Source organism: Bos indicus x Bos taurus, chromosome X (assembly GCF_003369695.1).
Source record: "Bos indicus x Bos taurus breed Angus x Brahman F1 hybrid chromosome X, Bos_hybrid_MaternalHap_v2.0, whole genome shotgun sequence".
In the NCBI taxonomy this organism is placed as follows: Eukaryota; Metazoa; Chordata; class Mammalia; order Artiodactyla; family Bovidae; genus Bos; species Bos indicus x Bos taurus.
Window position 1 is genome coordinate 65,177,249 of NC_040105.1, and position 24,518 is coordinate 65,201,766.

The following is a 24,518-nucleotide window of genomic DNA, read 5'->3' on the forward strand; positions in this document are numbered from 1 at the left end:
CTCTCTTCCTTGTTTTCTCTTGCATGATAAAACTTCCTATGTAGAAAGATTAAAAAGCACATATAAATTTACACAAATTTAAAAATAACCTAATTGGGTAGGCCCGGAGCGCGCGGGCCCGGCCGCCGGCCGCATGGAGCGCAGCGCGGCCCGCGGCTCCCGGGCGGCGGCGGCGGCGGAGGCGGCAGCGCGCCGCTCGCTCACACCCACCCCCGCCCGCGGCCGCCGCGCCGCCCCGCCGTAGCCGCCGGCGTCCCCGCGGGCCGGTCCAGCGAAGGCGGCGCCCGCGCCTCTGCAGCCAGTGGCAGCCGGCGGCCCCGGGGAGGCGGCTCCCGCAGCCCCCCGGCAGCTCCGCGCCCCGGGCGCCTTGCGACCACAGCGGCCGCCCGGGGAGGAAGAGGAGGAGGACGAGGAGGGGGAGGTGACCAACTCTCCGGCTCGGCGCGGCGGCCGGCAGCCCGCGGGCAGGCATGCAGGCGCGGCGTCTAGCCAAGCGCTCCAGCCTGGGCAGCCGCCGGGGCAGCGCCGCGCTGCAGCCGCCCGGCCCCGCGCCCGCGCCCGCCCGGGAAGGCGCGCTGCCCGGGCTCCCGCCGCCCGCCTCGGCCCCGGCCCCGGAGAGCTGGAGGCCGCCGCTGCCGCCACCGCGCAACGCCGGGACCGACCCCCCTCGCGCCGGGGCCGCCGCCGCCGCAGCCTCGTCTCCGGTGCTGCTGCTTCTGGGGGAGGAAGACGAGGACGAAGAAGGCGGGAGCCGGCGGCGGAGGGGGCTCGGGCGGGCGCCGGCGAAGCCCCGAGGGGGCGCGGAGGAGGAGGATGACGACGACGAGGACGAGGACGAGGAGGTGGTCGTCGAGGTGGTGGACGGCGACGACGACGACGAGGACGGCGACGAGCGCTTCGTGGCCCTCGGCCCCGGCCGCGCGCTCCCCAAGGGCCCGGCCCGGGGCGCCTTGAAGGTGGGAAGCATTAAGCGGGAAATGACCTTCACATTTCAAACAGAGGACTTAAAACGTGACTCTAGTAAAAAAATGTCCCATCAACACTTGTTTCCTTTGGCCATGGAGGAAGATGTGAAAACAGCAGACACCAAAAAAGCTAACCGAGCACTTGACCATGAAAAAGAAAACACTCGTTCCATCTGTCTCCTTGAGCAAAAACGAAAAGTTGTTTCTTCCAATATTGATGTTCCTCCAGCAAGGAAATCTTTGGAGGAGCTGGACATGGACAAGGTGACAGCAGCCATGGTACTAACCAGCTTGTCCACCAGCCCTTTGGTGAGGAGCCCTCCTGTGCGGCAGAACGAGGGCCTGAGCGGATCCTGGAAGGAGGGGGGCGGCGTGCCTTCCAGCACCAGCAGCAGCGGCTACTGGAGCTGGAGCGCCCCTAGCGACCAGTCCAACCCGTCCACGCCGTCGCCGCCGCTGTCTGCCGACAGCTTCAAGCCCTTCCGCAGCCCCGCGCCCCCTGACGACGGCATCGACGAGGCGGAGGCCGGCAACTTGCTCTTTGATGAGCCCATCCCAAGGAAACGAAAGAACTCCATGAAGGTGATGTTCAAATGCCTCTGGAAGAACTGTGGGAAGGTTCTGAGTACTGCAGTGGGTATCCAGAAGCACATCCGGACCATTCATCTCGGGCGTGTTGGGGAGTCTGACTACAGTGATGGAGAAGAAGACTTTTACTACACTGAGATCAAGCTCAACACAGACTCCGTGGCAGACGGTCTGAGCAGCCTGGCCCCAGTTTCGCCCTCCCAATCCCTGGCTTCGCCTCCTACCTTTCCCATCCCAGATTCCAGCCGAACAGAAACTCCTTGTGCCAAAACCGAGACAAAACTGATGACACCCTTGAGCCGCTCTGCTCCCACCACCCTCTACCTCGTGCATACTGACCACGCTTACCAGGCCACACCCCCCGTGACCATTCCAGGAGCAGCCAAGTTCACCCCCAACGGCAGCAGCTTCAGCATTTCTTGGCAGTCTCCTCCAGTTACCTTCACAGGCATTCCAGTAAGTAGAAAAGCAAAAAGCCAGAAATCTGGTCAAAGCCAAGCATACATTTAGAGAACAAATTGTAGAAACATGCAAATAAAAGACAAAAATTAGAATGCCAGAATAATTTTTTTTAAAGTGATATTTGTAAGCTCACCAAGCTATCTCGTGGTCCAGACTAGCCCAACTTCTCTGTGAAAAGGTGTTTTGACGGGAATTTTAGAAAGTAAAAGACAGTTTCATCTGTTGATAAACATCTTGTTGGAAATATATCAAGATTTTTTGTATGGGTGGTGTATTTGTATGTTTCCTAAAGGCTTTATAAAATTAATAGTTGAACTCAGACCCCAAAGATAAAAGGAAGAGACTCTACAGGTAAATGGCGTGTATCATTATGAGCTCTCTGGTGGCTCAGATGGTAAAGAATCTGCCTGCAATCTGCCTGGGTTCTATCTCTTGGTCAGAAAGATCCCCTGGAGAAGAGAATGGCTACTCATTCCAGTATTCTTGCCTGGAGAATTCCATGGACAGAGGAGCCTGGTGAACTACAGTCCATGGGGTCACAAAGAGTCGGACACAACTGAGCGACTAACACTTTCACTTTTTCTTTCAACTATATACAATTTGACTTTGAAATTATTGTTTGTGGGTATGTCATTCTGAAAGTTCAGATAGTAGAAATTGAAATCAACTTTTTTCTTCTAAAGCCTAAATAATCCATGCTGATGGGTAATTTGCAAATAAATGAGTATTGAAATATAAAAAAAAAAAAAAAAAAAAAAAAAAAAAATAACCTAATTGCCCTAACATACAGTTTTGGTTGGTACAGAACCCACTTTCTAAAGTACCACATACAACAATTTGACCAAATGTTTCATCACCACATGCCTAAGAGTAACAACTTTTAAACCTGCTATAGCTTTACCATTATGGCTCCAAGTCCAACCCTTCCTATTCAGCCAATTCTAAAACTTTATTCTGTAACTTACAGCTTGCACTTTGAGGTACCAAATTCTAAATCAATTAGAATCTGAATTTAGCTCCAGTAACAGGGACTCCAAAAACAGTAGCTTAAACAAATTAAGTAAAATTTTATTTCTGTTTAAGGAAAAATCTGAAGATGGGCAATCAAGGGCTGAAATAGTACTTCATGATGCTTTCTGAAATTCAGACTCCTTTTGTATTTCTGCTCAATGTTAGAATGGTCATTTAGCCTTCACAAAATGGCTGCCTGATCTTCATCTTTCACATCTGTCTTCAAGGCAGCAGAGAGGAAGAGAGGGTAAGAACAAAAGGAGATTGGTCAACTGATTCAGCTCCCCATCATGTTTCTTTGCCATAAAATATATTTGTTAAGCATTTAGGTACTTTTAGGTAGGAAAGATGATACTCTGGCTTCACTGCTAGTTTCAGCAGAGTATACTGTCAAAGAATGATATATCCAGTGTGGAGTTGGCAGTGGCACATCAAAACAGATTTTAAACAAAGAGCACTCAATCTGCAAAGAGATTTATAACAATAATTTAAAGCTTCATGATCTAGGATCATTACAATTTAAAACACTATGAAATGAGACCATCATGAAAAGTAAAATCAACTTCTGATGGTAAGAAAAGGAATGTAGAGCAAGAAGAGAACTAGCACTTGTTGAGTTAAGAGTACGAGCTTTCCATAAGATAGAGATTATTCTTCAGTGGGAAACCTTGCAGATACAAAATAAAATCCAAATATTTGGTCATGTAATACAAATTTTACCTGAAATAAAACCAAAGCCATAGATTCTGGTTCTGGCTTGTCAGCTATTCCCTGCACTAACATATCTGCAGACACATCTGGCCAATTTGAACCTAGTGACTCTCTATGCATGCTGAATGGGGCTCAGGTAAAATAACTCTAAAATGACAGAGATGAAGAGGATTCTGCACCCTGGGGGAGTTATCAGTATATAATAGGAGATCTGGATTTCATGTTTTTGTTTCCTTATTATAATTCAAATGCATTTCTGGGTGTGATTTTATTTTTGAAAAGGAATCTGTGTCCTCTGCTTACACTTAACAAGAGTAATTAAAAAAAACTACTCTAGCTTTAAGGAGCTGACATACGCATGACATACACACAGTCCCAGCCACGGGACATGCTGAGGTCACCTTGTTTCCTGAGGAATTCTCCCCAAAGCTCTATGGGCTGACTTCTACTTATGTCTCACTGGCCAGAATTTAGTCATATGCTTATCCCTCTTTGAGGAGGACTGGAAAATGTACCTTTGTAGCCTGCACATATTGCTGCCCCCAACAAAATTAGAGTTTGTTAACATGCAAGAAGGAAGAAAAGATCTCATGGGGGCTATTCTAACTAGTTGGGACAGAAAGGAATTTATCCCTTGCAGAATTGTTAGAAGAGCTATAGAAGAAGCTCTAGGCAAAGCTCTCAGAACCACTGCTGCTTAATTTGTCTTACTAACCTCAGAAACACTGCCTCTATGGTTTCCATCCATGCCAGGGAAACCATGACCTCTGCCCAGCAGTTTCCTAATGTCACGTGCAAATCAAAGCCTTCCACAGAAGTACCTTACTGGGGAGAACCAAATCACAGGCTTGCAAGGGATGTTGGAAAATGTAGATTAAGAAAATTATCTGAAGATAGGATTCATCTTCTAGTGGTGAGTAAGCATATTTCACTGATTCTAAGACAGGCTTTTTTTTTTTTTTTACATTTTCATGTTTCTAAAATGAGCATACTTTTGACAGTGCCAGCTGTTGGTGATCTGCCAGTTTTATGATGTAGTTTTCATTACTTCTATGTACATGAAACCTGCTTAGAAAGCATCTCCTTTGACAGGGTGCAGATGGGGGTCTCAATTTTGGGAGGAAATCCTGGACCCAACAGTGAAGCACTCTTTATAAGTGGTGTCCCACCAAAGAATTGCATGGGGTGCAAAACTAGCAACACTGATAATTCTGAGTTGAAAAGGACTAATAAAATTCTATACTAAATAGTAAGAACTGCTGGAAATATTATAAATTTATTTTGCTTTTCTGTGTATTTCTATGAGATTTACACCTAAATAAATGTAAATGATATGTTTCAATAAGAACAACATAAGAACATCTAAATGATAAGGGATTGACTCATTGCACCACTCTTGGGAATTGAACCTGAGGAAATAATTGAAAAGAAAAAATATTCTCTGAGTGTAAAGAAGTTTACTCACAACAGTGTTGTTTATACAGGCAAAAAACCCTGATAGATAGGTATATTTTCATCACAAAAGCGACTAATATCTGTTGAAATTTTACTGTGTGCCAAGCCCTCTACATACATTATGTCATTTGATTCTGACAACAGCCATGTAAGGTAAATACTAATCTTATCCCTATTTCATATATGAGGCACATGTGATAACTTGTCCAAGATCAAGGTGCCAGCAAGTTCAATTCCTGGTGAAGGAACTCCTCTTGTATTGCAGTTGGCCACCATGTTTCCTCACATGATGCTTCCTCTGTGTGCATATGCAGAAAGAGAGAGAGAGATCTCTGGTATCTTTTCCTCTTATAAGGATATCAGATCCTATGGGATTAGGGCCCCTTATAACCTCTTATAACCTCTATATGTGCTGTGCTTAGTTTCTCAGTCATGTCCGACTCTTGGTAACCCTGTGAACTGTGGCCCACGAGGCTTGCATGTCCATGGAAATTCTCCAGGCAAGAATACTGGAGTGCCCTCCTCCAAGGATCTTCCCAACACAGGGATCAAACCCAGGTGTCCTACTTTGCAGGCGGTTTATTTACCATCTAGCCACCAAGAAAGCCCAAGAATACTAGAGTGGGTAGCCTATCCCTCATCCAGGGGAAATTCCTGAACCAGGAATCAAACCGAGGTCTCCTGCATTGCAGGCAGATTCTTTACCAGCTCCCTCAATTAACCCTAATTACCTCTCTAAAGGCTCCTTCTCTAATTCAGTCACATTGAGGGTTAGGGCTGTAAGATAGGAATTTGGGGGCAACACAATTCAGTCAATGATAAGAACTCATTTGAGAATCTAATGAAAGCTCCATACACCCTCCCGATAAGACATTGCCTCCCACAACTCTGCACACAATTTCAGGAAGTTATTGGACCCCAGGTTGAGAGCCACTGTTCTAGATCACCTTCCTCTTTTCCCAGATGGAGAAACAAGAGGTTCAGAAAGGGGAAGTGCTTTTCATCAGGTTAGGAGAGAGACAGGTCTCCTGATTCCTCATCAAGTGCTTGCCCCACCTTACTCTGCCTTGTGTTAGGCCTGTTAGGTCAGCAATCCAAGGTGACCCCAAAACATGAGAGATTCTGTGCGTGCAGTGAGGGGGAGTGCTTCACCTGGGATGCTCAAGTGAGTGAACAAGGCTCTAGCTATAACTGACAGTAAATGGGACCGATTTCATTGTTTCAAATTAGTCAGGAGGTTGGGAAGAAGCTGCACCAGCTTCAACATACATCCACAAGAGTTCTGAGTGTGAGGCGATGCAGGTGCTTCTGTCCTAATGAACAGCCAAGTGGGGACTGAACAGGTAGAGTTGAACTGCCTGCTGGCCTGGACATGTGGCACTGTCCCTCTACTCTCAGATTCCTCATTTGTACACCCCTCAGGAGTAGACCTGTTAGATTTCTACATGAGATTATCTAGCTCTAATATTCTGTACATCTGTGATTCTGGGGCAGGAACCATGCGGGAAAAATCAGCTGAGGCATTTGGGTCTTAGAATCAAGGGCAAAACAATTTTTTTTCAAAATGTCTTCTGATGGTGTCCAAGAATTAGCAATAAAGCACATGTAGTTTAAAGACATGAAAAATCCACAAGAACCCGAGAAGCCCTTAACACACTCAGTCATTTAAAGTAAAGTCTCAACAATAATGTTTCCTCAATTTTTGCTTCAGGCCTATCCTTAAAAAGGAATTATGATAGCTGGAATTCTAAGCAACAAAGTTAGAAGATGGGACAGTATTTATAGTTGGAAATGTTATTTTATCTTTAGGCAGAGGGGTGGCCCCAGAAAATGACTCTTGTTTCATTTCATCAATCAATGAGATTTAAGAAAACAGGACATTCTTCCTATTGACCCTATCAATGCCACAAACCAGTGTGGAGCCTTCACTTGGGCCACAAGACTAGAAACAAAAGCAGGGGCACTCACTGCGGGGTGGAGGCTAACATTTCAGGAAAATCCTTTCAGCTTTGCTCCCTACAAAGAACAAGGGAAGGGCTTGAAGGGCTGTGCACACCCACCTACTGCTTCTGTGCCAGTGGAAGGTGGGAGCACACCCAGTCTAGCACATCAATGGTCTCAGTTTCTGTCTGAGGAGAAAGAGGAAGAAAAGAGCTGCTGATGCGGAGAGGAGGGGTGAAGGCTGGTGTTGAGATGGAAGTGTCAAACAGGCAAGGGAGATGCAGCGCATCCAACCACCAGCACCATCACCATCACCACCATATTGGCACAAATAAGCTCTTCAGTCTCAGGGATTAATAGACGAATCACAAAGAACAGGAGGAACTCCAAAGGCATGGCATCTGGCCCTTCCCAACAAACAGCGTTAAACGATACTGCCCTCGCCTGGTCAGATCGGTGTATTACAGCGCAGGCACATTGCTTTGGATTTTTGGCCTACATTTTCTCAGGTTCTTGGTCCTCCACCTCTGAGAGGAAGTGGATGGGGAGGGGAGAAGTCTCTGAGAAATTGTAACCAATTACAACACTTCTGTGGGTTTCAGCACAAATTCACAATTAAATTCTGAATGATAATGTACTACCCAAATATGGAATATTTATTAAAAACTGAGATTGATATTATAATTATGTATGCATCATTTTATTATTTTTAGTGAAAAGCTATGAATTCTTAAAAATAAAGCTATTAATATAAATTAAATAAGATTAGTAATCTCAATTAGATATGTTCAGTTCAGTTCAGTTCAGTCACTCAGTCATGTCCGACACTTTGCGACCCCATGAATTGCACCGCGCCAGGCCTCCCTGTCCATCACCAACTCCTGGAGTCCACCCAAACTCATGTGCATCGAGTTGGTGATGCCATCCAGCCATCTCATCCTCTGTCGTCCCCTTCTCCTCCTGCCCCCAATCCCTCCCAGCATCAGTCTTTTCCAATGAGTCAACTCTTCGCATGAGGTGGCCAAAGTATTAAGGTTTCAGCTTTAGCATCAGTCCTTCCAAAGAACACCCAGGACTGATCTCCTTTAGAATGGTCCTAGAATCATGGGCAAAACAATATTTTTTTCAAAATGTCTTCTGATGGTGTCCAAGAATTAGCAATAAAGCACATGTAGTTTAAAGAGATGAAAAATCCCGAATAAGCACGAGAAGACCCTTTACACGCTCAGTCATTTAAGGTAAAGTCTCAACAGAAATGTTTCCTCAATTTCTGTTTCGGGTCCATCCTTAAAAAGGGAGGTGAATTATAATAGCTGGAATTCTGAACAACAAGGTTAGAAGATGGAACAGTATTTATAATGGGAAAAGTTATGTTATCTTTAGGCAGAGGGGTGGCCCCAGAAAATGACTCTTGTTTCATTTCATCAATCAATGAGCATTTAAAAAACAGGACATTCTTCCTATTGACCCTATCAATGCCACGAACCAGTGTGGAGCCTTCACTTGGGCCACAAGACTAGAAACAAAAGCAGGGGCACTCACTGCGGGGTGGAGGCTAACATTTCAGGAAAACTCTTTCAGCTTTGCTCCCTACAAAGAACAAGGGAAGGGCTTGAAGGGCTGTGCACACCCACTTACTGCTTCTGTGCCAGTGGAAGGTGGGAGCACACCCAGTCTAGCACATCAATGGTCTCAGTTTCTGTCTGAGGAGAAAGAGGAAGAAAAGAGCTGCTGCTGCGGGGAGTAGAGGTGAAGGCTGGTGTTGAGATGGAAGTGTCAAACAGGCAAGGGAGATGCAGCGCATCCAACCACCAGCACCATCACCATCACCACCATATTGGCACAAATAAGCTCTTCAGTCTCAGGGGTTAACAGACTAATCACAAAGATCAGGAGGAACTCCAAGCCATGGCATCTGGCCCTTCCCAACAAACAGCCTTAGACGATACTGCCCTCGCCTGGTCAGATCGGTGTATTAAAGCGCAGGCACATTGCTTTGGATTTTTGGCCTTCATTTCTTTTTCTCAGGTTCTTGGTGCTCCACCTCTGAGAGGAAGTGGATGGGGAGGGGAGAAGTCTCTGAGAAATCGTATCCAAATACATCACTTCTGTGGGTTTCAGCACAAGTTCACAATTACATTCTGAATGATAATGTACTACCCAAATATGGAATATTTATTAAAAACTGAGATTGATATTATAATTATGTAAGCATCACTTTATTATTTTTTGTTACAAAGGTATGAGTTCTCCAAAATATAGCTATTAATGTAGATGAAATAAGATTTCTAAGCTCAATTAGATATGTTATAAACAAAGAAAGTAACTTTGGTTCTACTTCTGGTTAGAACATAATTACAATATGCTTATACTGGGATGTTATTTCCCTAAGCATTATCTTTTTCCTCAATTATACTGAAATGTAACATAGAGAAGAAGTCACAATATATATGTGGAGTGTAATAATTGATTATCAAGTGTATACCCCCAAGTCACAGAAGAGGATAGTGTTGGCTTTCCCCAGGACTCCTGAAGTTTCCCTGTCTTATCTTAGCCCTATTTCTTATTCAAGGAGAATAGGCACACTCTTCCTTATATACCATCCTTTCTTCCCTTTTCCTCAAAATTTTATAGAGTATAAACATGTTCAGTTCAGTTCAGTCGTGTCCGACTCTTTGCGACCCCATGAATCGCACTGTGCTAGGCCTCCCTGTCCATCACCAACTCCCGGAGTCCACCCAAACTCATGTGCATCGAGTTGGTGATGCCATCCAGCCATCTCATCCCCTGTCGTCCCCTTCTCCTCCTGCCCCCAATCCCTCCCAGCATCAGAATCTTTTCCAATGAGTCAACTCTTCGCATGAGGTGGCCAAAGTATTGGAGTTTCAGCTTCAGCATCAGTCCTTCCGATGAACACCCAGGCCTAATCTCCTTTAGGATGGACTCGTTGGATCTCCTTGCAGTCCAAGGGACTTGCAAAAGTCTTCTTCAAAACCACAATTCAAAAGCATCAATTTTTTGGTGCTCAGAGGTGGAGCGCCAAGAACCTGAGAAAAAGAAACGAAGGCAAAAAATCCGGAGCTATGTCCCTGCATTGTAATACAACGATTTGACCAGCCGAGGGCAGTATCGTTTAAGGCTGTTTGTTGTTTGTCCTCAAACAGAAACTGAGACCATTGATGTGCTAGACTGGGTGTGCTCCCACCTTCCACTGGCACAGAAGCAGTAGGTGGGTGTGCACAGCCCTTCATGCCCTTCCCTTGTTCTTTGTAGGGAGCAAAGCTGGAAGAATTTTCCTGAAATGTTAGCCTCCACCCCGCAGTGAGTGCCCCTGCTTTTGTTTCTAGTCTTGTGGCCCAAGTGAAGGCTCCACACTGGTTCGTGGCATTGATAGGGTCAATAGGAAGAATGTCCTGTTTTTTAAATGCTCATTGATTGATGAAATGAAACAAGAGTCATTTTCTGGGGCCACCCCTCTGCCTAAAGATAACATAACTTTTCCCATTATAAATACTGTTCCATCTTCTAACCTTGTTGTTCAGAACTTCTGTTTTCGTGCCAGTACCACACTGTTTTGATGTCTGTACCTTTGTAGTATAGCCTGAAGTCCTGCTCTGGCTATTCACGGTCTTTTGTGTCTCCATACAATCTTTGTTCTGGTTCTGTGAAAAATACCATTGGTAATTTGATAGGGATTCAATTGCATCAGTAGGTTGCACTGGGTTGTATAGTCATACTGCCAATATTGATTCTCCCAATCCAAGTGATCTCAGAGAGGCAGCCAGTGAGCTGTGGCTTTAAGTTTGCCCCTTTGAAAAAAGCATTTCTCAAGGAGGCAAAATCTGTAAAAAAGAGGTACAGAGTTTATTGTTAGAGACACAGCACAACAAGTAGGAGAGCACACAGAGAAACAGTTTGCTTAGTTAGGACAGAGAAGGCAATGATACACATTTGGAGAGAAAAGGTGTGGGCATCTGTCCTAATGAGGAGTGCAGTAAGAGGCAGTTAAGTCATTTATATAGGACAGTCCTTTTGGGTCTTTGTTTACGTTTGGCCAGTTATCCTGTTTCTTTTCTCACACCTGACCTGCCCTAGGACCCTCCACAACATGCATGAGCAACTCTATTCCAAGATGCATGCCAGCCCAGAGACCTACAGGGGAGACGTTGCATCACATATTATGGGGTGGGGCCCCTTTGTTTTTGACTCCCAAGGAGCCTTTCTGCCCGTGTGCAATGTCTCTCCTGCCCTGAGAATGGGACATATGTGACCTCTTGATCTTTTACTCAAACAGAGAGTAGCTCCTCTGTCTCTGCCAGAGCTGTTATCTTAAAGCATCCTCAGGAGACAAAGCCTGACTATTTACCCTGTTACTCTTATTCTATTTCAAAGTGCAAGCCGGAGGCTGATTGTAAACACCTGGACTCAAGCCCACTTCCTCCTTCCTTGCTGCTGCTGCTAAGTCGCTTCAGTCGTGTCCGACTCTGTGCGACCCCATAGACAACAGCCCACCAGGTTCCTCTGTCCCTGGGATTCTCCAGGCAAGAATACTGGAGTGGGTTGCCATTTCCTTCTCCAATGCATGAAAGTGAAAAGTGAAAGGGAAGTCGCTCAGTCGTGCCCAACTCTTAGTGACCCCGTGGACTGCAGCCTACCAGGCTCCTCCATCCATGGGATTTTCCAGGCAAGAGTACTGGAGTGGGGTGCCATTGCTTCTCCAGCCTCCTTCCTTAGGAAATGTAAAGCAGAGGCTAGTTGTTAATGCTTGGCCTCACAAGAATACGATATTTCTTTCCATCTGTTTACGTCATCTTCAACAGCTCTCATTAGGATGTTATAGATTAGGATCTTTATCCCTTCCCTACCTCTGCCTTTCCGTTTTGGTAATCATAAGTTTTCAAAGTCTGTTTCCATTTTGTTAATAAGTTCATTTGTACAATTTTTTAGGTTCCACATGTAAGGGACATTTGTCTTTCTCTTTCTGACTTTCTTCACTCAGTATGGCAATCACTATGTCCATCCATGTTGCTGCAAGTGGCATTATTTCATTCTCTTTATGGTTAAGTAATATTCCACTGTATATATGTACCACATATTCTTTATCCATCCCTCTGTTGATGGATATTTAGGTAGCTACTATGTCTTGGCAGTTGTAAATAGTGCTGCAATCAACATTGGGGTGCATGCATCTTATAGATTTGTGAGTACAGCTCTTTTGTCTCCTTAGGTTTATTCCTTGGCATTTTATTCTTTTTGATGTGATGATAAATGGGATTGTCTATTTAGTCTCTCTTTCTGAAATTTCATTGTTAGCATGTGAAAATGCAAGAATTTTCTGTGCATTCATTTTGTATCTTGCAGTTTTACTGAATTCATTGATGAGCTCTTAATAGTTCTCTGGCAGCATCTTTAGGATTTTCTATGCATAGTATCCTGCAAACTGCAAGCAGTGACAGCTTTATTTCTTTTCCAACTTGGATTCTTTTATTTCTTTTTCTTCTCTGATTGCTGTGGTTAGAACTTCCGTGACTATATTGAATAAAAGTGGCGAGAGTGGCCATCCTTCTCTTCTTCCTGATCTTAGAAGAAACACTCTTCTTTTTACCATCGAGTATGATGTTATCGGTAGGTTTGTCAAATGTGGCCTTTTTTATGTTCAGGTAGGGTCCCTCTATGCCCACTTTCTGGAGAGTTTTATCACAAATGGATGTTGGACTTTTCTCTAAAGCTTTCTCTGCATCTATTGAGATCTATGGGTTTGTGGATATTGAAAAATTCTTGCATTACTTGGATGAATCCCACTTGATCATGTTGTGTGGTCCTTCTAATGTATTGCTGGATTTGGTTTGCTACTGTTTTGTTGAGAATTTTGTGCCTATGTTCATCATTGATATTGCCCTGTAACTTTCTCTTTTGGTGGTATATTTGTCTGCTTTTGGTATCAGGATGACGGTGGCCTCATAGGATGAGTTTGGGGAGTGTTCTTTCCTCTGCAAGTTTTTGGAATAGTTTCAGAAGGATGGGTATTGACTCTTCACTAAATGCCTGATGGAATTTGCCTCTGAAGTCATGTGGTCCTGGCCTTCTGTTTTCTGGAAAATTTTAAGTCAGAGTTTCAATTTCAGTACATATGTGTTTCTTTCATATATGATGTGTTTCTTTGTATTTTCTATTTCTTCCTGGTTCATACTTGGAAAATTGTACCACTCTAATAATTGGTCCATTTCTTCTAAGTTGTCCATTTCACTGGCATATACTTGCTTCCTGTATTCTCTTACAATCCAGTGCATTTCTGTGATGTCAGTTGCAACTTACTTCTCCATGTCTAATTTTATTGAGTTTAACCCTCTCCCTTTTATTCTTGATGGGTCTGGCAAAAGGTCTATCACTTTTGCTTATCCTCTCAAAGAACCAGCTTTTAGTTTTATTCACTTCAGGTCAGTCACTCAGTTGTGTCCGGCTATTTGCAACCCCATGGACTACAGCACGCCAGCTTTCCCTGTCCATCACCAACTCCTGGAGCTTACTCAAACTCATGTCCGTCGCATCCGTGATGTTCTCCAATCGTCTCATCCTCTGCCATCCCCTTCTCCTCTCACCTTCAATCTTTCCCAGCATCATGGTCTTTTCCAATGAGTCAATTCTTCACATCAGGTGGCCAAAGTAGTTTCATTGACTTCATCTATTGCTTTCTTAATCTCTATTACATACATCTCTGCTCTGATCTTTGATTTCTTCCCTTCTGTTAACTTTCCATTTTATTTGTTTTTTTTTTTTTTCTCTCATTGCTTTAGGTGTAAGATTAGGTTGTTTATTTGAGGTTTTTCTTGTTTCCTGAGGTAAGATTGTATTGCTATAAAATTCTCTCTTAGAACTGCTTTTGCTGCATCCCACAGGCTTTGTGTTTTCCCTTTCTTTTCCCTATAGGTATATTATGGTTTACTCTTTGATTTCTTCAGTGACTTAGCCTCCACATGTTTGTTTTTTCATACAGTTTTTTTTTTTTTTGCTGCAGCTGATTTCTACTTTTTACCATTGTTTAATAATATGGGTTTGTTGTTGTTCAGTTGCCCAGTCGTGTCTGACTCTTGGCGACCCCATGGGCTGCAGCTTGCCAGGCCTCCGTGTCCCTCACCATCTCCCGAAGTTTGCCTAAGTTCATGTCCATTGCATGGGTGATGCCATCCAGCCATCCCACCCTCTGACGCCCTCTTCTCCTTCTGTCCTCAGTCTTTCCCACCATCAGGGACTTTTCCAATGAGTCAGCTGTTCGCATCAGATGACCAAAATACTGGACTTTCAGCTCAGCATCAGTCCTTCCCAATGAGGATTCAGAGTTGATTCCCCTTAAGATTGACTGGTTTGATTTCCTTGCTGTCCAAGGGACTCTCAGGAGTCTTCTCCAGCACCACAGTTCAAAGGCATCAATTCTTTGGTGCTCCGCCTTCTTTACGCTCCAGCTCTCACAACCGTACATGCCCACTGGGAAGACCATAGCCTTGACTATATGGATCTTTGTCAGCAGAGTAATGTCTCTGATTTTCAACACACCGTCTAGGTTTGTCATAGCTTTCCTGCCAAGAAGCAAACGTCTTCTGACTTCATGGCTTCAGTGACCATCTACAGTGATTTTAGAGCCCAAGAAGAGGAAATCTGTCACCATTTCCACCTTCCCCCCTCTATTTGCCATGAAGTAATGGGGTGGGATACCGTGATCATTCTTTTTTTTCAATATTTAGTTTTAAGCCGGCTTTTCCCACTCTCCTCCTTCACCCTCATCAAGAGGCTCTTTAGTTCCTCTTCCCTTTCTGCCATTAGAGTGGTATCATCTGCATATCTGAGGTTGTTGAGGTTTCTCCTGCCTATCTTGATTCCAGCTTGTAAATCATCCAGCCCGGCATTTCTCATGATGTGCTCAGCATATAGAGTAAACAAACAGGGTGACAGCAGACAGCCCTGTCGTACGCCTTTCTCAGTCCTGAACCAGTCAGTTGTTCCATACAGTGTGTGTTTCTTCTTGACCCACATACAGGTGTCTCAGGAGACAGGTAAGATGGTCTTGTAGTCCCATCTCTTTAACAGCTTTCCACAGCTTATTATGACCACACAGACAAAGGCTTTGGTGTAGTTGATGAAACAGAGGTAGATGGTTTCCTGAAATTCCCTTGGTTTCCTTATGATCCAGCAAATGTTGGCAGTTTGATCTCTGGTTGCTCTTCTTTTTCTAAACCCAACTTGGACATCTGGATGTTCTTGGTTCACATAACGCTGAAGCCTAGCATGCAAGATTTTAAGCATTTCCTTACTAGCATGGCAGTTCAGTTCAGTTCAGTTGCTCAGTCATGTCCGACTCTTTGCGACCCCATGAATCACAGCATGCCAGGCCTCCCTGTCCATCACCAACTCCCGGAGTTCACTCAGACTCATGTCCATTGAGTCAGTGATGCCATCCAGCCATCTCATCCTCTGCTGTCCCCTTCTCTTCCTGCTCCCAATCCCTCCCAGCATCAGAGTCTTTTCCAATGAGTCAACTCTTCACATGAGGTGGCCAAAGTACTGGAGTTTCAGCTTTAGCATCATTTCTTCCAAAGAAATCCCAGGGCTGATCTCCTTCAGAATGGACTGGTTGGATCTCCTTGCAGTCCAAGGGACTCTCAAGAGTCTTCTCCAACACCACAGTTCAAAAGCATCAATTCTTCGGTGCTCAGCTTTCTTCACAGTCCAACTCTCACATCCATACATGACCACTGGAAAAACCATAGCCTTGACTAGACGGATCTTTGTTGGCAAAGTAACGCCTCTGCTTTTCAATATGCTATGTAGGTTGGTCATAACTTTCCTTCCAAGGAGTAAGCGTCTTTTAATTTCATGGCTGCAATCACCATCTGCAGTGATTTTGGAGCCCCCCAAAAATAAAGTCTGACACTGTTTCCCCATCTATTGCCATGAAGTGATGGGACCAGATGCCATGATCTTTGTTTTCTGAATGTTGAGCTTTAAGCCAACTTTTTCACTCTCCTCTTTCACTTTCATCAAGAGGCTTTTTAGTTCCTCTTCACTTTCTGCCATAAAGGTGGTGTCATCTGCATATCTGAGGTTATTGATATTTCTCCTGGCAATCTTGATTCCAGCTTGTGCTTCTTCCAGCCCAGTGTTTCTCATGATGTACTCTGCATATAAGTTAAATAAGCAGGATGTCAATATACAGCCTTGACGTACTCCTTTTGCTATTTGGAACCAGTCTGTTTTTCCATGTCCAATTCTAACTGTTGCTTCCTGACCTGCATACAGGTTTCTCAAGAGGCAGGTCAGGTGGTCTGATATTCCCATCTCTTGAAGAATTTTCCATAGTTTTTTGTGATCCACACAGTCAAAGGCTTTGGCATAGTCAATAAAGCATAAATAGATGTTTTTATGGAACTCTCTTGCTTTTTCCATGATCCAGCGGATGTTGGCAATTTGATCTCTGGTTCCTCTACCTTTTCCAAAACCAGCTTGAACATCTGGAAGTTCACGGTTCACGTATTGCTGAAGACTGTCTTGGAGAATTTTGAGCATTACTTTACTAGCATGTGAGATGAGTGCAATTGTGTGGTAGTTTGAGCATTCTTTGGCATTGCCTTTCTTTGGGATTGGAATGAAAATGGACTTTTTCCAGTCCTGTGGCCACTGCTGAGTTTTCCAAATTTGCTGGCATATCAAGTGCAGCACTTTCACAGCATCATATTTAAGGATTTGAAATAGCTCAACTGGAATTCCATCACCTCCACTAGCTTTGATTGTAGTGATGCTTTCTAAGGCCCACTTGACTTCACATTCCAGGATGTCTGGCTCTAGGCATGGCAGACGAGTGCAATTGTCCAATGGTTAGCACATTCTTTGGTACTACTCTTTTTGGGAATTGGGATGTGGATTGACTTTTTCCAGTCCTGTGGCCACTGGAAGGTCTTCCAGGTTTGCTAACATATTGGATGCAACACTTTGATGGCATCATCCTTTAGGGTTTTGAGAAATTCTACTGGAATTCTGTCGCATCCATTAGCTTTATTAAGAGCAGTGCTTCCTAAGGCCCACTTGATTTCACTCTCCAGAATAGGTGGCTCTGGGTGGTGACCACACCATTGCAGTAATCCAGTACATTAAGATCTTTTTTGGACAGTTATTCTGTATATTCTTTCCATATCTTCTTGATCTTTTCAGCATCTACTAGGTCTCTTCCGTTTCTGTCCTTTATTGTGCCCATCTTTGGGAAAAATATTCCCTTGATATCTCCAATTTTCCTGAAGAGATCTCTAGTATTTCCTCTTGTGTTGTTTCTTCTAGTTTTATACACTGCATTGAAGAAGGCCTTCTTGTATCTGATGGAACAGTATTTGATGGGGACGCTGCAAGAACTGAGACCTACTAACCACACTTGCCATAGAGCATGATGGGCCCATTTGCACTCAAGGGTATAGAGAGGCTCAGGCTGGAGGTGAGGGTGGTCAGCTGGCTAGGGCAGGAAGGATGTGAAAACACAAAGGACTGCACCATCCATCTCTAGCTGCCAGGGTGCACTCTGACCCAGGTTGGCACCAAACAGATGCATCTCCTGACCTCCAGCCCAGAGACTAGCCTATCTCCTGTGTTCCCTGTACCTTCCCTCCTGCTCCCCAGCTCACTGGGTCCAGGCTTCATCCTAAGCCCTTTATTGAATCCAAAGAAGGAGAAGAGAAACTACTGGTGCCTGAGTCTCAGGGGTGAGGGCTAAAGAGGAGAGGAGCATTGTGTGCAGGTTCCAGCGTGCAAGGTGGGACTGGGGTGGGGGTGGGGGGAGGGCAGTACAGGCAGTAGGGACTCCAATGAGAGGGCAGAGCCCGGGAAGGGAGAGATGAGCGCACCTGTGCCTGTTTCCACCTGCTGAACTACACGTGCAGGCAAGGTCACCAATGGCAAGTCAGGGAGGGATCGAGGGTGCTCCAACAGGAAAGGAGAGTGGTCAGGGTAAGTAGGACAATGAGTCCAGTGCAGGAAGGACGATGGGTTGGAGCTCTGTAAGGGGGTCATGAGTTCCTTCCCACGGGGAGGCAGAATGTCAGCGATGGATGGGAACTGGCAAATCCCAGAGGAGGGTGTTTAGAAAACAAGAAGAGGGCCTCAGGGGACTGGGAGGATGTGCCAATGTGGCCAGACAACGCCCTCAGTGAACCCAGACCAGGACCACTCCGCTGCCCTGATGGCCTGGATGGTAACAGAGGCTGACCCAGAGTCCCCACCACAGGATGCCAGAGGTACTGTTCTGGAACAGGCTCTGATATGGAGTGGCTCCCCACCAGGCCTTGCCGCACTCCCCCAACCCCTACCCCCCAGAGAGAGGACAGAACACAGAATATGAGAAGTCCTTTAATCAAAAACTGCTGTGAGACTGGGGCAGAGAGGGGGAAAACAAGGGGCAGAGGATGCCCTGGTGGAGGCAGAACAGGAGGCAACAAGCTTGGCCACAGCTCACCAGCCTCGGAGGTAACATCTGCTCCTCTTGCAGAAAGATGTTGGGCTCAACCTGTGAAACAGCAGAGTCAGGGAAGAGCCTCAAGCCAGGGCCAGCCCACAGCCCTGCTCAACAGCCAGGACTATGGGAAGGAGTATGGTGTGTGTAACACTCACTTCAAAGCATCTGGAACTTGTCAGCCAGGCGTTGCATGGCGGCAGCAACAGGGAGAGGCATAAGAACGTGCTACAGACAAAATGATATAGAAGCCTGTCTCCTTGTCCCTGTGGGGAACCACCTAGCCCTACAACCTGAAACCCACCCCACTAGCCCCAGTGCAAAGAGCTCTGGGCCTGATCACCACCCACCACCTGAGTTAAATGTGGAGCTATTTCCTAAAATGAACCAAAATGTGCCAGCAGCTCTCAAGTTCAAAAATTGTCTCGCAAACAAGCAATAACAAGAACCTTAGAGGCCACACCAAGCAGCAGTTAAAGGGAAAAATCAATATGGCATCTCTACAAGTCCTATCAGGAGGAGCTCTCTAGGACTCGAATGGCTGGCAGAGTGTGCGCGCAGTCCACACAGTACTTTGCTACTTGTCCACACGCCCAGCTGATCATGCACAGCACACTCCAGGGACACGCTTGCTAGGTTCTCCTCCCCACAGGAATGCTGATCCCTACGAGGTCCCCTGCACCTGCAGCCCACCCCACCCCAAGGGCCCACCCCGCTTCTGCACTAAGAACCCGCTGCTCTCTGTCCCTGGTTCCTGATACCGTATTGCTCCTTAAGGTCGTCTATTTCTCTCTGTAGCACCAGACGCTAGGCCAGTAGACATGGGAGGAAGAGAAAAGGTTAGCATACACTGCCCTCCTGTCGCCTCCTTTTTCTCCTCTCCCCAGGGCCATGCATCCCAAAGCCAGATGTCTAGAATGGCAAGGGAAAGACTTTCATCAGTGGAAAGGAGGTGGGCTCCTTCTGACCGGTGTGGGATGGGGACAAGGGGGGAGGCCCACACATTTCAGTTGAACTTGGATCCAGATTCCACCATGAGGATTGGGTGTGCATTTCAGGAGCCAGAGGAAGCATTACCCGAAGATAGTCCAGCATTCCCAGTGGCTGCTGCTGCCTTTCCAGTCTTGGGGAATGGTCAGTTGGTTCCTGGTCACCTGAGAGGGAAAGGGCACCCAATCCAGCTTCCCAGGCTCCCAGTGAGGTGGAAAGGGCCAACCAGGCTCTAACGCAAGGTGAGGCAGCACCCCCCTCTGCTGGCAACAGGCCTCCTCTGCTCTGCCTGGCAGCCCAAACCTTCTCTACGGGCCTGCCTCCCCTGTTCCCCAAGGGCAGCATTTTCACCACTGTGGTCCCCAAAGACTGTGGTTCTGGGTTCGAGCCTCTCAGAGCGGCAGCCACAGCCAGCACCTGGGAGAGCAATGTGGGTGAACAGCACTTCACAGAAAAGGCTATTAACCTGCAAGTTTACAGCCAGAGGAGCTGTTGGGGCACTGCCACTGATCACCTCTGCCAAACAAATCCCACACAGAGGATGATGGGGCCAGCCCTGTTGACATCCTGTTTCCCATGGAAGAAGCTGCCTAGGAGCAAGGCTGAGCCCCCAGGAGAGAGAGAGAGAGAGAGGTTTCTGCCCTCACCCCTGGTCCCCTCCACCCATATCAAAACCCAGGACACTCATCTGAGGGTTCAGGTCCTCTGGGCATGACTTCTCCCAGGTTCAGGGCCACGGGCTCTGAGTTTCCTGGATCCTGGGGGTCTCTGATGTGGAGGTCATCACTGCTGGGTTCTCCATGATGTGCCCATGGAGAAGATGGCCATACCCCGTGAGTGGGCAGCTAAAAGAAAGATTTTTCACCAATCTGGACGAATGATGTGTGTGCATATATATATATATGTATGTATGTGTGTACCGGTGCATTTATATGTCTATGTCTGTGTGTGTGTGGGCAGGTGTGATTTGGGACTGGGCTGAGGCAGGGGAATGGGAAGAGAATTGAAAGGCTGATCTCTTTAGCACTTTCTCCATCAGTCAGCCCCAGGCCAGCAGGCAGAGCTGAGCTGGGGACAACAGTGCAGCACTGAGAAAGCCCGGGCCCCTGAAAGGAGGTTTGGGGAACAGCTAGGAAGTAGGATTCAGGAAAGTGATTCATCTAAACACTGAAGCTCTATGAAGCTTTTAAGGGGTCCCCTTTACACAGTTAAGCTACCAGCCCTCCCTTCCTCTCTAGTCCCAGACTCGCAGAGACTGGAAACAGGCCGAGGGGGGAGAACCCAGCCCAGCACACCCCAAGTGCTACTTTAACGTTTGCCCCTAGTAAAAGGACCCCAATATGGCATCCTAATGACCCACTGACCAAGGGGCACCCAATGATGACGCCTGAGGGATGGACAGAGGGAGCATGGGTGAAGAATTATGTCCTGGGGAGGGTGAGAGGGGGAAGAGTGGGGAGAGAGGAGGGGCCTGGCCTACTCACTTGGCCCTTTGTTACTGGGTCTCTATTTGGGTCGTTGTTTTCTCCCACCACCGCCATCACTGACACGGCCTCCCGTGCCCTCTTGGCCACAGCTTTCGCCCCAGCGCCCGTGTGCTTGGACTCTTTGGTTCCCAAAGGGACCAAGGTATGCCTCTTGGACCTCCCAAGCAGCGGAATGCCAGAGACTGGGGGCAAGGTGGCCGGTTCCAGAGAAGTGGCCACGATTCGCTGCTCCCAGGAAGGGAAGGTTCTCCCAGGGCAGGTTTGGAGATGCCCCCGAGGGATTTCTTCTCCCGGTCTCCCTTCCTCCTAGGAGCGACCCGCGGCAGGCTGTCTGTAGTGGCAGCTGCAGTAGCTGCCGCTACTGGTACTCCCTGATAGCTGTGCCGGCGGCCATCCTTCCCCCAGAGCTCGCTCTGCATTTTCTTAGGTGGAGAGATGTTCATTTAGCTCTGCATTGCCCTGCCTGTCCTGCCTTTTCACAACCGAAGTGAATCCTCGCAGAGCGGAGGACAGGAACGGCCCTGGCAAGTGAAGGAGATTCTCCCTGCCCCAGACAGTCGAGTGTTTGGGCGTGTTCCTGGGACCCTTGAGGCTGTTGAGCTTGGCCTGGCCTCCTTCTTTGGGATAAATGCTCACCCTCATCAGCTCTCTCTCAAGGAACTCATCAGAGGACTCGGAGTCAGACAGCAGCCCAAACGGGCCTTGCGAGGGCGGCCGCTGGTGATCCGCAGCCACGTTCAATGTACTCTTAGCGCCTCTCTTAGGGTTCCCCCAGGCCCGGCCCGCCTCGGCCCCACCGACCTGGAGAGGGCCAGCCGCAGCCAGCACCGCTGCCCCACAACTCTAGGGGACCGTGCCTCGACCGCTGGGACCCGCCTCGAGGTCGGCCCACAAGGAGGTCTCATCAGTGATCGCATAGCTTTCCAGGGACAGGTATCTGCTGAAGCCCAGTACGTCCAGGTCGCTCAGTTGCCACAGGATGGCCGCCACTGACTCGTCAGCCAGCTGCAGGGCATCCCCTTTGTCGTCGGCCAGGGAGCCAAGCTGGTCTTCGCAGCCCCACAGCACCGCCCCCCCCCCACCCCCCGCCCCCACCCCGCTTCCAGCACCTCCCGCTCTGAGTTGAATCCCTGAGTTTGGGTACCCATCTCCACTCTCATGGTGTCCTCACCTCGGAGCCCAGTCCAGGTCCCTGCGGGGCTGTGGAGCCGGCCTGAGGGACGCAGGTCCGCTCCCTGTCCTCTGGGCCGAAACCCGCTCCCCAAACTGACAGCTCATCATCTGGGGAATATGGGTGGCCCCCGGACCTGGGCTGGAGGTGATTTATCAACCGAGTTGCGGTGGCAGTGGTGGAGGCCGTCACGGAAGGTGAGGCCAGCAGCGTCTGGAGCGAGCGGTCAAGCACCACAAGCACAGCACGCACAAGATTGTGGCCAACGGCGCCAGGCTTTCAGCAAGCCTGGGACGCCGGCGCCATGGCCTCCTTATTGGTCTGGTTCCCACCAACCAGCGTGCGCCTTGTTTGCCTGCCCCCTCGAAGAGTAACCTCCTGTTTGCTGCCAAGCCCAAGGGTCATCAGGGCAGTTGATGAGTTGGCGGGTGAAGGTGATGGTGGTATGAGCACCTCTGTCAAGCCTCTCGTCCCACCTCCTCCTGTCCTGCCTTCCCTTTCTGATTAGAGTCACAGCTCTGAGCCCTGACTCTGTACAAAGTGGGTGGAGCGGGAAGCAGGAGGATCCTGAGGGCCCTGGTCTCCTGGGAGGTGAGGATGAAACGTCAGAATGGAGACGCTGAGCACTTAGAACGTGCTGAAACATTTGCCAGCCTCCCTTCCACCACAAGCCTTACGGCCCAATGAGAGAATGGGCAGAGGAATCCCACAGTCAGTGATCAGTGGTCGGCATACTTCTCCATATGTGGCCAGAGGGCAAAGGGATCCTATTTTTGTTCTGCAAGCAATCTGCCTCATCTGCTTCCATCAAACATTCTTGGCAGGCAGATTTGGGGGACAAACTGGGGTTGACCTCACTCCCTCAGCTCTTTCCCCACTCTGAGGCAATTCAAAGAATAGAGAGTCTCAGTGTCCAGTTACACCCACAAAGATGCTCACCACCGCTGATCCTGCAGATGTAAACTAAAACCATGAATTGGGTTTCACACTCTAGGACTGCAAGCTTCCAAGAGCTTAACCATTCTGAGAGTGGGAGAGGTTAGAAGCAAACCCCTGTGACTGTGCACCACTGTCTTGCACAGAGATCCATTTGGGGGGTAATTTGGCAAAATCTATGAAAAGCAACTTATACAGCAGGGACCCTGGGCCTGGCACTCTTCTAAGTGCTGTACATAAATAGTAATGCTTCCTTGTGACACTCCTAGGACTATAGTACCAATGAGTAAAAGCCTCTTACAGGTGAGGAAACAGGTTCTGAGAGGTTCAGCCACTGGCCCAAGGGCATTTGGCCCGTGCAGATCACTGGCAGAATTGAAACCAAGCAATATGACTCCAGAGTCCTTGCTTTGAGCCAAAGGTCTCAAATCTTGAAAAAAAAATGATAAAGCTATTTTTTCTCTGTTCCAGGAAGTCTGCTGCCAGGTACATCTTCCGGAGACACCCTGGTACTTGTGGTGTACAAAAACACATGCACAGTGGCATTGGTGATGGGAAAAACTGAGAACACTCCCAATTCTCATCAGTAAGCAAAGGGATCAATGCAACATGGTGTAGCATCCAGTAGATACAAGTGTGGCAGTCCAAAAGAATGGATCAGGCCATTATCATCGATTTCAAAAGCATCCTCCTGACTTCATTCTGCAAGTTGCAGGATGATGCTGTTGGATACATGTTTGTAAATTTATTAAAACCCCTGATGAATCCTATCTAATGTTTCATAGTCTTTGGGTGTATGTATGTTTCAGGTTCTGAAGTGTGTTTTTCACTGGCTGGGAAATATATTGGATAGCTCCTAACTGGATCCAGTAGGTGTATGGAACAAAGTTTTGGCCTTGGATCTCCCCGGGTTGGTTAAGAAGGTGTACAGTAGGTTTCTTTTAGGCTCAATGTTGCCTACAGGTACCCTGAAAGCAGCCGCTGTCAGTCTGCCTTCAATGAGGGCATGCTGGATTCAATCAGTTCTCCAATGGTATGATTATTGGCCACAATACTCATTCCTTCAGCTAGAAGAGAAGATATTCCATATAGGAGCTTTAATAAAATTCACCCAGGAAGCCTTTAATGATAGTAACCAAGCCATTAGTTTGCTCAATTCAGGAATTGCCGTGGTGAGAAAAGCAGTCCTGCAGAATGCATGGCCCTCAATATTCTAACAGCTTCCCAAGGGGGACCTTATACTATAATACATAGTGAATGCTGTATTTTTACACCTGATGAGTCTTCTAATGCAACCCCCTTTATGATGTATATGA

General features: G+C 47.2%; 1 pseudogene; it reads left to right on the forward strand.

The window, feature by feature from the left end:
* The first annotated feature begins 286 nt into the window (after positions 1-286).
* LOC113887605 lies at positions 287-2,082 on the forward strand (annotated as a pseudogene).
* The last annotated feature ends 22,436 nt before the right edge of the window (positions 2,083-24,518 follow it).